Here is an 8,857-nt window from a genome sequence, read left to right as displayed (position 1 = left end):
TCGGGAATAGGGAAATCACAAAAGACTCGCAAAGGGGTTTGAAGTTTTTAGGTATGTTTGACCTTTAACTTGAAACTGCGACCATGCATGTAAAAGCAAGAATTACACAAGAAATTTGGCAAAAAAAGCAATGGGATATTGGGTTATGGATGATATGTTTTCTTTGTATCTTACCAATGGTGATTTCCTGTAAATTGTCACTTTCTGAAGGGCTATTCGTCATAATCTCAATCGTAATTAGTGTAACAATAGCACGTTGAACAAATGCAACAGTTTTTGTCTGATTGTCAAGAAATATACCAAATTTTAACCGTATGGTGTGAATGCAACGGTGAATGCTATGGTAACTATTAGCATAATGTATTCATCTAGATGTGGCAGTTAGTTAAAGGCAACCTAAGCAATATTAGGGCGCTGAAAGTCATATATTCAAAATCAATTTTTTTCTGATTTCTGTCCATAGTAAGTTTAGATAACACTATACCATCACATATCGACCACCATGGAGCAAAAATGTGATGTCGTTGTGTGGTGGTAACTCATTGAAAATCTGAGCACTTGGAGGCCAGCCATCATTTCAAATCTTCCGAACATGCACGATTCTGACCGATAAATCCCGAACGCATCCGAAGAAATAATCACGTGGTCATGGCTCAATGTCCTTGGGCATTGTGACGTCACGCGGCCGGAAGTTACCGAAAATTGTCGACAGGAAACCGTTACGGCTGGATTCTGGGCTAATTTTTGGGGGGACCCAATAAATAAAATACTCCTTTTGTGGCTTGCTTCTGTGCTATTTTTAAATGCCCAAAGTCTGAAATAATGATGCAGATGTGCTAGAATGGGGAAGCAAATGTCAGTTTCAATCTCACAACACAAAATTGTTTTCCCCAGAATATTTCAAGTTTTACCCCCTGAAATCGCTTAGGGCACCTTTAATGTATGTTGTTGTTTTATAAGGAAAGTGTATTTTGTATGTTATGCGTTGCTGTTTTAGTGCCATAGCAATAGTTTATGGTAATAGTTCTGCCGACTTATTCCGCTGAAATGCTGATGTTGCACACTAGTATTAATTTCAATAGTGAACACATGTTAACGTTCATATACATATAAGCCCACTTTCAGAATCCTCATCTAGCCTGTTAGGGTACTTAATTGCCGTTTACAAAGCTAATTAGCGAAAGCGTTCAAGCCATTTCGATCAAGCAACTCGCTGCGGTTCAAGGACGCCACTGTGACATAGCGGCATGAAGTAGAACTGCAACTAAACCTGTAAAGGCAGCAGAACGCAGTTTTTCGCCTATGGTGATTTCTATAGTTAAGGACCACAACGTGACGACACAGGCGCGGATAAAACTATAATATGGTGCCCTGGAGAGGCACGACAAATCAAGATGCTGAATTTGAGGTTACAATCGAAAACATAACAATAAACGAACAAAATATAGTTCTTGTGGCGCGTTGGATACACCCGATCCCTCGATCTCGGAAGTTAAGCAACGCGCGGTCCGGACAGTGCTTGGATGGGGGACCAACCAAGGACGTCCGGATTGCTGTAGCCTCACGAAGCTTTCCACGAAATCGTCTTCCGGGAGGGACGTAAAACGGGGGTCCCGTGCTCGAGGAGGTGCCTCGAACACGTTAAACAGCCTCATTACCCTACACAATGGGTACCTGTCTGTGGCACTGGCTGCAAATACACCTGATATTATTATTATTATTATTTTACATCCCGACACCCTCTGCCAGCTCACCCCAGCAGTTAGCTGTAAAGGTCCGCATATTTGTACGCCGACTGGCCAAACTTTATAATCTTTAATATTCGTACGATCTAAAAGCCGACTTATTATACTACTGTGCATTAAATTCAATGCCTCGCTGGCTTTCATGTTTAAGTTTTTATAAACGGTTCAAAGGTTTCGGTCGTACTATTTTTGTTACCTTTCAGTGGCGAATATATACTGTGTTGTGCGGTCTCAGGGTAATGTGAAAGCTGATTGGTTCTCTTGGTATACATACGGATAATACTGTCGACATTCCCGCACATCAGACACTGTTGTATGCTGATTGGTCAATGTAGAATTTATTGACCAATCCATGTGCAGCTATTATGAAGCTCTAGTCAATGTGTTGCATTTATTTTATTGACTGCTAGGAGTCGCTCTTAAATATCTAATGCAAAATCATATTGCCAACGTTATTCATGTGCCATTCTTTCGTAATCCGCATAGTGGTGCTCTTGACACCCAAAGGGAAAGAGCGTCGATTGCCCCGATTGCAGCCCATATATTTTCTATTGTTGAGCGGAGAGAAGTAGGAAAACTATGCAATAAAGGTAACTTTGGTGGCAACACCTAGCTTTTATGGCTTCCTATCTTACTACACACCGAAGGAAATGTTGCCTGGCGTTCTGCAGCTCTTGACTTTACCTTGAACGTCAATGGAACGACTATGGAAGCTCCCCCTGTGCTCTAGTACACATATCACGTCTTCTTCTTTCAGAAGTAAATAATTCCTACGCTTGTTTTCAATTCTTTCAGGAGGTAGAGCCCGTCAAAACGGAAAAAAATAACGCTGCTAAAAATATAAAATGGCTGAAACTTGGCGCCGGATATTATATCTTTCGCGTCATTTGATGTCATCAGTCAACTGACCAATCCGAGCAGTGCGCAAGACCATATAGTTTTAATCTCCAAAAGACCTGTTTATGGCATGGTGCCATTGTTCTGTCTTAGACACCTTTTGCCAAGTCAAGTGCTACCAGATGAGCTTACCAGAGCTCTCGTTGCAAGGAGATTACATGTATATTGTCTGTCTAATCTTCGCAATCAAACATTGTTTTCTGGTTCTTCGAGTGAACCACCACGTACTCTACACTACTCTACAAGACAGTACGAATCTTCTGATAACACTGCCTGGGCCGTAACCGTCTTAACATCTACTGTATCAGTTGATTCTTCAAACGAAAGAGTCGGGTACGAACACCATGTCATCCCCACCTGGGAGTACAACCCTTCCTCCGGGAGTACAATCTACACTTGAGGTCCTCATCGGCACCGGCGTTGTCTTGGCCAATGCATTTGTCGTTCTGGTGATTCTGCGTGCCAGCCATTCGCCGACCTTGAGAGGCTTCGCAAAATTCCTGACCTTACTTCTTTCGTGTGGCAACACCACTCCAGCTCTCCTGGTGATATCCATAGCCTCCGTTGTGACTGACCAATGGCAGTACAGGGAGACGTTCTGTCGGGTAAGTCTGTCTTTTACTACTAACGTTATCTGTAGCCTCCATTGTGACTGACCAATGGCAGTACAGGGAGACATTCTGTCGGGTAAGTCTGTCTTACTACTAACGTTATCTGTTACCTATCCCGTGACCTCCTGAGTCCTATGTGTAAGTTATAGAGGCAGTTTGGGCATCTTATGCTTCGGTCCCATTTCCAATCCGGGGCCCGGCCGGGCAGCTTGTGGGAACGGAAAATATGATATGAAAGACAACAAAAGACAAAAAACGTAAAAAAATTACTCCTAACCATACATGTTAATTGTGTATTTTCTTGATATGCATTGTTTTTTGTGCGTTTTCGCAAACAGCCCGGCCGGGCCTCGAATTGGAAATGGGACCGAAGCATTAGAAGGCATATTTTATCACGATATGTATGCAACCCTTGTTTTTCTTGCTTAAGCATATTTCTGTTAACAATATTTGCGCACTTGAACACTACATGCTTACTAGAAACATCTACCCCAACTTTCCATTTTACTTCAGTTTGTTCCGGACTGTTCCCACGCGGCTTGGAACGAAACATGAGTGTCTTCGATGTACAGGACAACGCATTCCCCAAAGTTAGGTTAATTAAGAAAGGGATCGAGGATTAAAAGCGAATTTTAAACCTTCTTGTCCTATCGAAAAGCACGCAATGTCCATCTGTTGCAATAATGGTTTATTGTTCAGAAATTACCCGTGCAATGGCAGCCAGTGCTGAATTGCTGCAGGGTTTACAATCACATAATACCCAACAGATACATATTTGCTCCACACTTGCACTTTGTGGAACTGTCGCAAGGCTCTGGGCGGCTGCCATTTGGCGCCAGCAGGTGACCTCAATACGACCTTCCCTAACCGAAGTCAGGTACCTATTCACACCTGGGTGGAGTGAGGAAAGTCGTGTAAAGTGCCTTTCCCAAGGGGCATACCAGTGGTTTCGAACCCGGGACCTCTTGGTTCTGGGCGAAACACCCTACCGATTGAGCCACACGATGCCACTGTACAAAGTAACGTTACCACTTTTTGCCTTACATCTGTTGGAAAAACTCCACATACTGAGGCTGTTTTAAGACGCATATTGGGCAATGTATATGTAAAAGGGAACTACCGTTTTTGCGGGATATTTAATCTGTTAAATGAACGTTCCTAATTTTTTGGCGATGTTTTGGCGATGTTTTCATGACAGGAACTTCCTGTCGACAGTCGTAAGAACTATTGACAGGAACATCCATCTAGTCAACTGTTTTCCAGGTTTGAGTCTTCTTATGTCTAGCCACCTTTAGTTAGAGGCCACCGTCACCGTGACAATGATTTCATTGCCTGTCTTGTTGATTTTTTACGTCTTCGTTGCAATAGATAATGTTTTTCATTTACGTACACCTTAACAAAATGGGTAAATTCCAAATTTAAGTAATACTGATTCGCTTAAATAGTACACTTGTATTGTACTGTATTGTATTGTATTGTATTGTATTGTATTGTATTTGTATTGTATTGTATTTTTGACAACAAATGTGTGCATGTATAGACTTTGCAATCAGCAGGTCCTATATATAACACCTATTTGTAGGCGCCTCGCTTATATTTCCTGATATATATGTTTGTATCCATATTACAGAGAACAATCCTGAACTCTTACGCCTGTTCTCTGGCTACCCTCTCAGCGATGGTGTACTTCATCACCCGCTCCACCAGGTAATTCTGATCCTCCCTGCCCCCCCCTCCTCAGCAGGCCCGACTCGCTCGGTACGTTACCTCCCGCATCGACCCTGCTATTCCATGCCCGTATTCTGGCTTCTAGCGACCTTACTGACAGTTACTCCTGAATAATTAATGAGCTAGCCTTATTTGGCATAAACAGCCGTTATTTTGCTCTGAACCCAAAGTAGCGATGTAAGACGTAACCGGATTGGTTGATAGCTTCCCAGCGACCTTTGCGGGTTTGCACAAGATGGGCTGGAGCAAACCAGCTAATTGGCTGAAAGCTGTTTTGGTGGTGACAGAAGCGATTTTACAAGCTTGAAATGGCAGGGACGGTATGGGAGGTAACGTACCGAGCGATATCGGGCCTGCTCAGGAGGGTGTGTTCAGAAAGTTTGGATTATATCATGCTTCTCAGCAGCTGTCGTTAGCCCTTTGTCTAATACTCAGGCATCATAAACTGTAACCAATAGGCCGGTACAGGGCCGGCTGCACAAACGACCCGGTACAAAAAGAAGCCATCGGCAAAAGGCCCCCCAAAAGGCCCGGAGAGCCTGTTATGGAGGCTATCTTCTGCTAGACTATTCTAACAGATCATAAATTCCTTTTATTGTCTATAGGCGCGCACGAAATATCTTTGTCTGAGTTCTATTTAACCTTTTACTGCCTTTCTACCTAGTTTCCAACACAACATGGAGCTCCATCTGTGCCTTGCCTTTGTTGTCGCCGTCGGAGTGTTGCCGTTTTTCCATATCACTGGCCTTGGTCTTATCCTGATCTGCTATTAAAAGAGGTAAAGCCCCCCGCTCACTGGACCCGCGGCACGCTGGCGGCGTCGATCGCTGCGTCCTAAACTGGATTTGTGTTACCCTTGACTATATCATTCAAAACGTGACCAAAGTATGACCAAAAAGACAACAAGACACACAAAGCTTTAAAAGATTCGTTTTTTGTCGATGAAATTCGTTGAGTGCTTTGTCAATTCGATCGGCCGCAGCGACGCCGCCAGCGTACCGCGGGTCCAGTGAGAGGGGGGCTTAAGACAGACTTACCCGACAGAACGTCTCCCTGTACTGCCGATGACGGTGTCAATCCCTGCTATCTATCCCACACATATGGTAACATTTGTCTTCAACATTGTGGCTTTCGTGCATCAGCGGGTTTTGTTTTAAAACAGCAACACAAACAAGCTAAGAAGATAAAACACAACGATTCACCATTCTGTCAACAGGTCATCATCATCATCGACCTGTCATAAAAAGTGTCCCGCGAACGTTGCCATGAACTCAGTGGAAGCGACTGGAGTATCAAGCACCAAGTACCAGGCCTCCTTTCATATAATGTTACACTTTTGTTATACATAACAGGGGACACTTTTGTTATACATAACAGGGGGACTGCATAGACTGCTGACAATTTGAGATACAATGTCCCTTACAAGTAGATTGAATAACATATATGTAACTTTATTCTGAAATGATAGCTACCTTTTGCAAAAGCAAAAATACTAATTTGATGAGAATGTATTCTCACTTGTGCAAAAATGGCTATGGATAGTACGAATATAACGATTTTTTTCAGTCACATTTTCTTCGTTCCTTGTTAGTCTCACTAACATTATAGGCGCGCCTTTATTCATATCATCACAGCAATGAGACATGCACAGACCGTTTTTGACGGCCAAAGAGGCAAAGCGCCAGACAGACTGGTGACTAGAATATACCTTTCCAGGTTTTGTTGACCAAATGGTCGCCTCCGTTGCAGACACCCTTCGGCTGTTTTCTTATAAGTTACCGATTTCTTTTTACATTTTTTTCTTATTGCTAGCCCGTGATAAGAAAAAAATAAGAATTATTTTCGAACTCGACCTTCGTTCCCACAACCGTTTCTCACCTACTGAAAGTCATGAAGATCCATCAACGTTTCCGTCACTTTTTTTGCCTACATACAAACACACAAACATGCAAAGTCCGCTGCAGTACCGTTGGAAAACGCCAGGTGAACGGTTTTCGAACTTGACCTTCCTTTGCACAACCACTACACACCTACAAAAATCATGAAGATCCATCAAAGGTTTCTCGAGTTATGCTCTTGACATACATATAGACCCACCCAACAGCTGGAGTAACCGAAAACATAATCTTCTCGGCGAAGAAGATAAAAACGTAATAGGAAAACGGTAACTTATAAGAAAACAGCCATGGAGAGTCTGCAACGGAGGCTAACCAAATGGGCAAATATCATCAACTGCTTGGCATACTAGGCCTGTATCTTGTCACGGAAAAGTGGTCGTCAACTGTGTACGTAGTTCACGGCGCAGAATAACGTTATCGTTCACACAGCTGTCAAACGGATGGAAAACGCATAAGTGCGTAGTCCTAGGGTAAGATTGTTTTATCAATTGTCTACATAAACCTTCCTTTCGCTTTTGCAAAATAAGCAGACACTTAAATTCAACAATGAGATGGTCCGGTTGACTTGCTTTGTTTGAGAAAACGCTGTGCTCCGGGGATAAATGTTCTGCTGCCAAAGCACGAAATGTCCACATTTCAACCATCTGTGATAAGAAAGTTTCGCTGAGTTTGAACTCTAACGGCAACAAAAACAAACCTTGAACGTGAGGCTTGGAAGAGGACACAAATAAACTTGATGACGAATGACGCTCTTTTAATGATAATATAATAATAGTTTATTGCAAATTCATGCCCGTAGGCTAATTGCATGTTGACAACAATGTCGAAATACAAATGTAAGGTAAAACAAAGGTATACATGAATACAAAATCATTCTATATTGCTATTTATGTTTAGCCATAAGTATGGCTCAACATATTGTTTTCTCTCATGTTTCTTCTCCTGTCAAATCTTCAAATCGATTCATCTCTGTCATTTTTTGACCAAATGACCTGAAATTTGGTACAGAGGTAATGTAGGCAAAAACCAATGTACGTTCTTTTCCTTTTTTTGATATTGACCTTGAAAGTGATTTTATTGAGGTTTTTAGGCTATTTTTAGCATATCTTGGCCTCCTGCGCCCTTGTATTTCAACCGAATGACCTGAAATTTGCTGTATATGTGGCTTGAACAAATATTTAAAGGACTACATTCCCATTATTGGCATACATATATTCAAAACGATTTATTTTGGGCTTTCTTGACAATATTTGCCACTTCTGTCACTTTCAATACTACATATGACCTACAGGTCATTGACCCCGAGTGCCTTGCACCTGGCCAAGCTTGAAGTTTGCTTACGAGGAGGAAAGACCGGACATAAACATTTAACGTGATTATCGGGAAAACACCATGTTCCCTTAAACTCAGTGGTTAAATTGCAGTTTAGGAAATTTTATAACAGAAAACAAGTTAAATCAATGATTTTGTGAATGTTTATTCTAGCATTAGTTATTCCAGATATTTTCAAACTCCAAATTCTTCAACACAACACGGGAGATCGTTTCTCCTCAGACTGGCGCGACACTCCTGTCAAAATTGATTGATGATCTCTCTCTGCCGCCGACTTCATACATGATCAAAGGCGGGTGGTAGGCGGTGCCTTCCTACATGTCCTACGTACGGGCGTATGGATCGTAGAATTCGGCAAAAAAGGAATGATTAGGCCAGTAGAGTCAGTCCCCGGTAAGGTCAATGATTCGCCCCTTTGCGCTAGCTTGTAACGTTAAATGAATGTACCCTCTGGTGGCCAAACTTCACTGACAAACTTTCTCCCTATTATCATCATGAGCTTGCGTTAGTCTGGTACTAGTGACTATTATGTGCCGGGAATGTTTATCTATCGCACGCCTTGGAAGGAAGTTCAACCATGCTAAATGGTCGGCCGTTGCGAAAATTTGGAATCCCATGCTGTTGATTTTTGTGATTGAATCTGTAA

General features: G+C 42.3%; 1 long non-coding RNA gene across 1 annotated transcript; it reads left to right on the top strand.

Annotated features, from left to right (window-relative positions):
• The first annotated feature begins 2,880 nt into the window (after nucleotides 1-2,880).
• LOC136437530 (uncharacterized) lies at nucleotides 2,881-7,586 on the top strand. The gene is made up of 3 exons (XR_010756201.1): nucleotides 2,881-4,960; nucleotides 5,646-5,759; nucleotides 6,198-7,586. It is a non-coding gene; the product is annotated as an uncharacterized lncRNA (long non-coding RNA).
• The last annotated feature ends 1,271 nt before the right edge of the window (nucleotides 7,587-8,857 follow it).

The sequence above is a fragment of the Branchiostoma lanceolatum genome, chromosome 1 (assembly GCF_035083965.1).
Source record: "Branchiostoma lanceolatum isolate klBraLanc5 chromosome 1, klBraLanc5.hap2, whole genome shotgun sequence".
Lineage (NCBI taxonomy): Eukaryota > Metazoa > Chordata > Leptocardii > Amphioxiformes > Branchiostomatidae > Branchiostoma > Branchiostoma lanceolatum.
This window is presented reverse-complemented; position numbering and strand designations above follow the sequence as displayed.